The sequence below is a fragment of the Phalaenopsis equestris genome, unplaced genomic scaffold (assembly GCF_001263595.1).
Source record: "Phalaenopsis equestris unplaced genomic scaffold, ASM126359v1 Scaffold000054, whole genome shotgun sequence".
NCBI lineage: Eukaryota > Viridiplantae > Streptophyta > Magnoliopsida > Asparagales > Orchidaceae > Phalaenopsis > Phalaenopsis equestris.
The window spans coordinates 1640483-1650406 of record NW_018164496.1 but is presented as its reverse complement, the minus strand read 5'-3'; positions in this window follow the sequence as shown (position 1 = coordinate 1650406).

Genomic DNA, 9924 nt, shown 5'->3' with positions numbered 1-9924 from the left:
GCTTTTCTTCACGTCTCTAGAATATGCAATGGGGGGACTCCAATTTTTCTTTATGAAGAATCCTCATTAGGCACAACGACCCTCTGGGTCACTACCTCCACAGTTCTTAAAAGACTTATTTTTTTTAAAATTCTTTTTTAAATATTTAAATGCCATCTAATTTGATTGATATTCAAATACCCACAAAATAAGACCCTAAACATCATTTAATATATATTTTTTTTCATAACAGTAAATAAAACAGCTAATAATATAAATTTATATAAAAATGACAGAAAAAAAATGGAAATAATTAATTTAACAACCCCTAATTTGTGGAATTGCTAACTGTTCTGACAATGACTGAATATTTTAATTTGATTAATCCAAATTATATGGACAAAAACTGACACTAAACGGACGGACGAAAAGTCCTATTTTTCATTCAATAAATTTTTTTTTTTATTTTTTTTTTTTTATTTTTTTTTTTTCAACAAATGTCATGAATTTTTATTTTATTTTAGATAAAAAATAATCAAAAAATATTATTTTAGACAAATATGAAAAATATATTAAATGATAAAATTTATGTCATTTAATTTCATTAAAACTAATTTTCACTAAAAATGAGAAATAGCATTCCAAACATTGCTATTTACAAATCTAACAAACTCTATTTTACATTTTACAAAATTTCACTCAAATATCAAATTTCATGAAACTTCAAAACAATGCTATTTACAAATATATCTCCCTCTTTCATCCATTTTATAAATTCTTACTAAAATATCTAAATTTCAATATTAAAACCCAACCCATATTTTCTTTTCTATCACATTCTCAAGTCTTAAATACATTGAAAAAAAATGGAATTATATAAGAAGAAATCGTATCCTTGGATTCTTATTATTCAAATGAAAAAAATATCTGTTCTCCTTAAGTTTGTGCAGGTTGATTGACTATTTACATATCGCGAAGGAAACCAACGTGCAAATTGGGCTACTAAGCGTGGATTGAAGAAACAAGACTTCATATTCTCGGTTCGAGTATCTCATGAGCTTTTTATTCTTATTCATGGAGATTGTTTAGAAACTCCTTATATTCGATGTGATAATATTTTTTAGATTTTTTTGCTTGAGTTGAATTTAGTGACTGACGGTTTCTTTTTTTCGTATATATATATATTCTTAGGAACCATTTTAAATTGTTTAATAAAATAACAATGATAAAAAAAAATGGCATTTTGTTTTTTTAAATAAAATAATAGGCCATGTTGGAATTTTGAAAATTTAAAAGCTTGGTCTATACTTTGTCCATAATACCTAGAACAAGTGCAATTTTCAATTTTTAAAATATAGATTGACAAATAAATTTGTGCCAATAAATTAGCCTGATTTTATGAAAACTACAAATGTTCATAGTTCCCTAAATATGCAAGATTATGTTATCTTTACTTATTTTATTTATTAATTAATTATCTTAATGAATTTTCAAGCCACAAAATAAATGGAAGATATAAACAAATTTTAAAAACATTCAAAGTCAAAATGTTTTGTATTTTTATGCATTAAAATATTTATGAGACTGCAAGAAAATGTTTTGAAATATTATATAAATATTATAAAATAATCTCATTTATTAATTAATTTTTTATTTTCATTTGATTATAAATGGTATTTTTGGTTTTTTTTTTTTATTATTGTGATAAAAAATTCTTTTGGAAGAAGAAATCAAGCTATGTCCACCATTTTTAGGAGTATGGTAACACAATAATGACCAATTAAGTCAAACTAATTGATCCTTATAACCTATTAGAAAAGATGGGTTTTTACATATATACCTCACAATGCTTATGTATTTACGAGTCGAGCTCCTACACAAATTAATTGATATTTATATGTACATATATAACATCCAACACTATGATTTTTTAAAAGTGAATACACATTTTTATGTATATATTTTATGACATTAAAATGTGATAAACATAAATTTGAAAGTTTAGATGTTAGATATATAAATACAATAGAATAGTAGTGTATGTATGTAAATCTGCTCGACATCAAAAACTTAATCAAATTTATCAAAAGAAAATAAAAAGCTTCAGACAAAACTAAACTTCTAACATCCTCAAGTTCGCTGAGAACAAATGAAATGTCTGCTCTCACTGTACAAAAAATAGTATTGTAATTATAATTTATGAACTAATATTAGTTTTATTATAATTTATGTATGGATGCTTTGTAGGTGTCATGAGTATAAGGAAGCCAAACAATCACATGTATGTGTGATGCCCAAAATGGCGTTTGTTGTACATTATTCCCAAATAATATGTTTGTATAGTACTGAGGAATATAGTCAACCTCATGAGTAGCATTCAATATTTATTATAGTTTATTAATAGAACCCTAACTCTCCAAATCTCTAAATTAGAAAAATACGTGCATTGCTCATAAGAGAATGTCAATCATATATGATTCATAAATAATATATTTGTGGCAGTTAAAAATTGAGTGTGTCTTGCGGTATACGGAATAACAATTTTGAATCTTTAATTTGTTATTGGACGCACACTAGGTTGGAATAAGAGAGAGAAAAAGGGAGAAAGGAAAGTTTTAGGATAACAATGGAACAACATTTACACTAAAAAAAAAAAAAAACTAATATCGTGTATATGCATAGCATTTACACTCAATAGATTAATATAGAGTTGAGTGTTTATTGGCACTTGGGTCTTGCATGAGGACGAACGAAAGAATTTGATCAGGAGGTATACTAAATGCAGTCGCAAACATTGATGAAACATTGAATGCTATTGACTAGAAATTAGAGAATCCTCTAAGAGGTGTAGCTAACTTAGCAGAGAGAATGCTTTGTAGTCAATAACACATCTTAACATATAAGTTATGTGTATCCTCAATGACCCATTTGTAATGGGAGTATTTATATATGTGCCAAGCCCTTCTATTCATTTCTTTGTAATGATGACAAGCTGGTATAGCTCACTTTTTAATCATAATATTCCTTGTTGTATGATGATGTGTCAAATCCAATACTGCATACATTATACAATAAGTTCATTATTAGTTGCATAATTAATGGAAGAGACATCATATTGTGAAATCAAGACCATAAACAGTGGATGTCCAAAGCCAAAAAATTGTGGCAGTGTTACCCACTTTATGATAGATTTGACATACAATAGTGGATCGAAGAGTCAATATAGCACTTTTCATTCTCGCTATATTGTTTAATGCGTTGGCACAACCTTTACTCTTTGAGTAGAAATTGTTCCAATCCTGGAAGCCATTAGAGCTAAATGTGAATCATTTTTCATGGTGTGCTTGGCATTTTCAATGGCAGTATTATTCTCTTCAATGTATAGCAGTGAGTATTGATCATCCAAGCTGTTAGGATGCAACTAAGTGCAAATGACAATTTTAAATAATTGATAGGTCGGCGATAGACCGTTAAGGATGCAAAGTATCACATCTTCTTCATCAATATGAGCTCCTACAACTGAAGTATTATCCACGAATGACTTGATTTACAATATACGTTGGGTCATCCTGTTGTTCTTCATCTTAATGTGATGAAGTTCGTGTGTTCGATCGAATCACCTGTGACGTATTTGTGCGGTCTTCAAAATTTTCGCAGAAGTTTGAGGGTGAAGGACATACGACAAACATAGCAATTGAGACTGTGGAATGTGAAGCTGTGAAAAGATTTTGGTCAATATTCCACACCATTTAATTATTATGTATTCACATATCAAACATGTGAACTTCAATTGTTACATATGTTTTCTTAACTATGGATAAAAGTATATTTCCGTGGTATTTTTAATAGCAGCATTTATTTTTTTTAATATTACAAAAAATCACCATTCACCGTCACGTGCATCTCACGTGGTCAGCCAGGCTTGGGTCCAAGCACGTGATCGGTAATGAGACACGTCACGTGGATTCCCCGTCGTCCAGCCGCCTGACACGACCCCTTTATACTCCTTGGCCGAGTTTGCTCGATTCCGGCTGTGCGGGCACCTTTTTTATTCTCCATACATGACGCCCGTACGCGACTCTAAAATTCAACGGTTGCGATTCTTAGCCGGATGACTCAACGGCAATCTTCACACCAATCGCATACGGAAATTTTCTTCAGCGGACCCCACCTCCCCCGGGCCCTTCCCTCCTCTTATATTCTCGTGCCCCATAGCTCGATTTCTAAAATTAGGGTTTCGTTCTTATCCTCTCTCGTCCTTCTTCCTAGAATTTGCCGTTAATCTCGTCGCACTCTCGAATTCGCTTGGTGCAGGTCGGGAATCGATCTCGTTTTTGCGTTCAGAGTTCACGGATTGTCAGTTCCCTACTTGCATCAAGTGAATTCGAGAAAAAACGGCGTAGTATGAGCTCCTCTCTGCACTGCGGCGATCAGGCCCGTGCTCTATCGGTCATGAAGGTAATGGTTTTACCCTAATCTTGCTAATTGGTTTGACATCCGTTCTTCTTGTTTTGGAATTGTGTCCCGATGAAGAAGTTTTTTCCATATAAGGTAAGATTCGAGATTCAAGTGTCTGTTAAGATGGGGAAATGGGGAATGGGTGCTGAAATGATGGTTTTCATTGATCAGGGTTTATGATTGCGGTTTATTTTCTCATTTATGAAAGTGTTAATTGAAGTGAATTCGAGATTATGAATCTTTGATTCTGCTGTATTTACACGCACGGGGTACTTTCTGTTTAATGTTGGCTTCAATCTAATTACTATTAAATTGGATATTTCTTAAGTTTTTTCTTGTTTCAGACAACAGATTGATCTTTATTTCTTATGAATATTTTTTTGATTCGAGATTTTTTGAGAAATAAAATTTTAAGTGGGTGAAATGTAAGTTTATATTGAAGTTTAAACTTTTGTTTTTTATTTTGCATTTTTTTATTTGTTTTTTTTTTTTTTGGAACAAAACATGTTTGTTATGTTAAAAAACAAACCAACTTATTAAAAAAAATATATTTTTTGATTTTTTTTTAAAATAAATTGATTTGTTTTCAAAACTAAAATAAAAACACATGCAAAACATGCCAAAAAAAAACTTAATTGTAAGGGCTATTTGGGTAAATTTTGATTATTTGATTTTGTTTTGTTTTGTTTACATGTTTATTTGAAATAAAACATGTTTGACATGATATAAGATGTTCAATTGTTTCTTAAGAACATTCAAAGATAATTTTTAGGTATTTATGCAAAAAAGTGAAATACATATTGTTTCTAAAATGCTGCCACAATTTTATTTGATTATTAACTTTTGTTGTTTTTTAAAAATTTGTTGCATGAAAAGTAGTTAATTTTTTCAATATGATTTGTTAAGGTGTGGTAACTATAACAAAAATGTTTTTTTTTCAAGGGAAGTTTACAAGTAAACCACCAAATTTTTATATATTTACATATCCAACACCTAAACCTTGTTTTTTTACATTTATACAACTCAAATGTTTGGTATCACATAAAAAATAGCATCATTTTTTAACTTCTAGAAACTGAAATACATCTTTTCATGTATAGGTAAGGTGATATATTTGTAGAAGTTGAAGCTTTAGGTGTTAAAAAGGTAAATATATAGGAATTGAGTGTTATATATGTTAGCATTTTTTTTTTCAATTATATGATAGGGGTTTAAACCAAAGCTTTTGGTTATCTAACCTTTTTTTTTTTCAATTATACCACACAATTCTCATGTATTTATATGCATGAAAAGTGTTCTTCACTCTTTAAAAATTGCAGTGGTGTCATTTCTCATGTGATATAGAAGATTTGAATGGCATAAATGTAAAAAGTAAATGCTTAGGTGTTAGATATGTAAATATACATAAGAATGGGGTGGTATAGGTAAACCCCATTTTTTTTTCTTGATTAATAAGAAGAAAGATCTTTCCTTTATTGGCAGTGCAATGAAGCAAGTAAATAGCTATGGTTTTGTTTTTCTTTAGAAGAGTTTGGTGACTATTGAAACCCTAAGTTGTGGTTTTGGTCTAGATTTCATTATTTGGGTTAAAATGTTAAAAATGTAAATAAGGGGAATTTACACACAATTCTTATGTATTTACATATCTAACACCTAAACATTCATATTTACATACACACCACACAATTCTTATTTGTTTAATATTTAACACTTGAACTTTAATATTTACATTCATAACACTCAAATCTTCATTATCACATTAAAAAAAATACTTTTACTAACTTTTTTTAAAATCAAATGCACCTTTGTATGCAAAGATTTATAGCACTAAGGTGGTATAAATGTAAATATCAAACCTTAAGGGGTGTTTGTTAGTACTTTTGAATAGGATTTAGTAAATCCAATCAAACTCTGAAATACAGGAGTTTCATGGATTTATGAATTTTCAGATTTAGACTCCTAAATTTTATCTATTTATTTATTTTTTTTTGAAAAAGCAAGACCGCACCTAGATGGTTGTCACCACACCTAGCCAGTCCGGTGTGAAAACTCTTATTTCAGCAATCTGAAAACGCAATTTTTTGAAGCAGCCATAAAAAAACAGTTTACCCAAACCGACAAAATTGCGGAGCATTTTGAAAATGCCACCGCACCGCCGCCTCAAACGGATCATAAATCTTGTTAATGCTAAATACTACTTGTAGCCCAACATACTCTTAGGTTTTGGATATGTAAATTCATTAGAATTGTGTGGTAATTAAGTAAATTTCCCTTTTTTTATTTTTTGGGGGTAAATTGTCTTGCAATAATTAGGGTGTTTCTTCGAGTTATATCAAGACTGCTACATTCTCTGTTGAAAGTTTTAAGGGAAATTTACATATGTAGCACACAATTATTATGTATTTACATACCTCACACCCAAACTCTCGTGCATAAATATACAGCACTTTTAAAATGCATATTTCACTTTTGAAAAGTGTTAATAGAGTCATTTTCTTGATGTGATGTGTAAAAAATTTGAATATCATGTGTGTAAATATAAAAACTAAAGTGTGAGATATATTGATACATAAGAACTGTGATCTGCATGCAAATAAAGCCTTGATAAATTCAACTCGTGAGCTCTTTAACGAGTCGTCGAGCCTTAATCGTCGATGCGGCTCGCCTACACCCTCACCATTGAGACCAAAGACAAGTTTTTGTCTTTTTTCTTAATTGCCAACTTGCTTTCAAGAAAAAAAGGATTATTGCAGAAAGGAATATAAGGTGGGGGGCAACTTTTGTAAAATTTATTTGTCCTGTTGGGGTTATGCCTGCTGCTTTTCTTGCATTCATGTCCTGTGGAACAAAACTTCATGGAATCTCAATTGAAACATCATTGTCCTTTGCCATCCTTCTCTAAGCAATTCAGCTTTTCTTTTCTTTTGTCATACTTCAGCTATTTTTATATGACCATAGAAATTTACATGTACAGTTAACTTGTAAATATTTTCTGTAATATTAAGGACTTTGAGGGTTATGGATGCAAATATGATTTGTAAATGCATAAGAATTGTTTGGTATATTAAGGACTTTGAGGGTTATGGATGCAAAATTTGTAATATGATTTGTAAATGCATAAGAATTGTTTGGTATTTATGTAAATGTTGTTGTTTTTCAGTGTGAAAAAAAGTAAATGCTTGAGATATATGCTCCAACTTGCATTGTGTGTAGATGCTGTATTCTCTTTAAAATTCCTTCCTTTAAAAAGAGCTTCTTTGATGAATATTTTGACTTGATTTGTAGAAGAAAAAGGAGGATGATTAAGATTTTGAATTGAGCTTTGAAATTGATTTTGTTTTATGGGCATTTACATTTTACATACATGCCACCTAATTCATATCTATTTACATATCTATCATCTCAAGTTTACATTTTTTGCATTCATAAGTCAATGCATGAGAATCAGTAAGGAGCAAAAACGGCATCTGATTCTTACATGATGGAGAATTTTCTTACCTGGTCGACTGGTACAAATGCAAAGTAATGTGGCCACTGAATTTATGATTTTTTGGTTTAGAATAAAATTAGAGATGATCCTTTTAATTCACATTATTTATTTTTTAAAATTTGATTTTCATAATAATTTTCATCAATTTCAAGCCCAAATTATTCGTCTTAACAATGTTTTAAGGGTCCGATCAGGGTGATGGTAGAGGTGCGGCTTTAAATTATGTTTTGACTGTTTTTTTTTTAAAGAAATTGGGGCGAGAAATTTGAGTGTTACAATCTGACTTGACAAAGTGTGATGATTGCCAAAAAAAAAAAAAAAAAAAAAAAAAAAAAAAAAAAAAAAAAAAAAAAATTATTTTTTTATTTTTTTTTATACGTGCATATTTATAAAATAAATATGATAATAAATTATTTTATTTTCTAGGTTTGTTAGAATTAGTAAGTAAATAAGTTTGAATAATTTTTAAAAATTTTATGGTTAAATGGATTTAAGGGGGGTGTTTGGTAGCAAAATTTTTTTTTTGTGCGGACTCCTGACGTAGCTCTACGTGCGGCGCAGGGTATTCCTAAGTTATTTTCAGGTTATTTCTAGGTTATTTTCAATTATCCCGAAATAACTCTGAAATACACGGTTTTTATTTTTGGGTTATTTATGGGTTATTTCGGGATTTAATTATCCTGAAATAACTCTGAAATACACGGTTTTTATTTATGGGTTATTTCAGGATTATTAAAAAAAAAAACCTGAAAATAACTCAGGAATACCCTGCAACGCACGTAGGAATACGTCACGTGTTCGGACAGAAAATGCGCGCGTTTGATAGGCTATTAATAATGGATTTAGGTAATGATTTTAGCCAAATGCCATTTTTATATTTCTTAAATCCGACGTTTAATTAAATCAAATTATTAAAAGAAATAACCTGAAAATAATTCAGGAATACTCTGCAACGCACGTAGGAATACGTCACGTGTTCGGATAGAAAATGCGCGCGTTTGATAGGCTATTAATAATGGATTTAGGTAATGATTTTAGCCAAATGCCATTTTTATATTTCTTAAATCCGACGTTTAATTAAATCAAATTATTTGGTTATTTCGTTCATTTCGTGATTTAAATTTGGATTTATTAAATCTAATTATTAATAAATTTAACTTAGAAAGAAAGTGCTTAGAAATTTATGCTAAACACATTATTTCAATTTAACAATATATGAATTTGATAAATCAGAATTTATAGGATTTATTAAAATGTAATTAATTTAAATCTTACTTGCAACTAAATATCACCTAAATATGAATATAGTCAAACTCGTTTATTTATATTCATGAATGTATTTATTTGTTGTTCTGCAAGTAACTTGTTAAATGCTTAATATCAATCTCCGTAATAGCTAATATCATATATGATAGATTATTTTACTAAAATTTATTTTGGAAGAATTTATTTAATCATTAGTTTAATATTAATATGTTCTTATTAATAATTAATAAAAATTTTTACAGTATTAGTTAAATTGATAGTACAAGTTTCTTCAATGTTCATTCTCTATCTTAGAGTTCATTTTTGTGAGAAAATATATATTATAGAAATTAAATGAGATAACTAGGGCTATCAAAAAAGCTCGTTGTTCGCGAACAGTTCGTGTTCGGTTCGTCAATGAGTTCGTGTTCGATTCGTTCGATAAGTAAACGAGACAAGCGCGAACAAATTTTTTTCGTTCGGTTAGTTAAACGAACCAAACACGAACATTGATGCGTTCGTTCGTGTTCGAATCGTTATTGTTTGAAATATAAAATAATATAAAATAATTATATATAAAAAAATTATTATATTTTAAAACATTAAATTTTATAAATTATAATATATAATAAAATAATAATAATAATATATTAATATACTATAGTAGTAATATACTAATATAGATATTGTATATTTATATAATATAAGTTATATAATTAATATATAATATTATTTTTATATATTAATATTAG